Source organism: Salvelinus fontinalis, chromosome 28 (genome assembly GCF_029448725.1).
Source record: "Salvelinus fontinalis isolate EN_2023a chromosome 28, ASM2944872v1, whole genome shotgun sequence".
NCBI classification, from domain to species: domain Eukaryota; kingdom Metazoa; phylum Chordata; class Actinopteri; order Salmoniformes; family Salmonidae; genus Salvelinus; species Salvelinus fontinalis.
The window spans coordinates 185,342-185,667 of record NC_074692.1 but is presented as its reverse complement, the minus strand read 5'-3'; positions in this window follow the sequence as shown (position 1 = coordinate 185,667).

Genomic DNA, 326 nt, shown 5'->3' with positions numbered 1-326 from the left:
AAAATGTTTCATATAATACATTGAACTAAAGACAATACTGTGTTGTTTGGATTCCCCAGTTGTTGCAGGGTTAAAGTATTGTACTTTTTTAAAACAGTGAACCTGAATGCACCACCGGCTCCAGACAAATTCTTTCTCACCTCAATCACGTGCTACAGCCCAGGCCTCTGTGTTTTTCTTTTGCGATTGGGCGAAAACAATACGATTTCTATCTCTAATGCCATTGCCAGCCGCAATAGGTTTAGTGCTTGTCTGGTTTACCTTGGTGCGGCAGAAACCACTTTATTAGGTTTGAGACCTTTGCTTTTCTACTTTCCCTGTTGCAT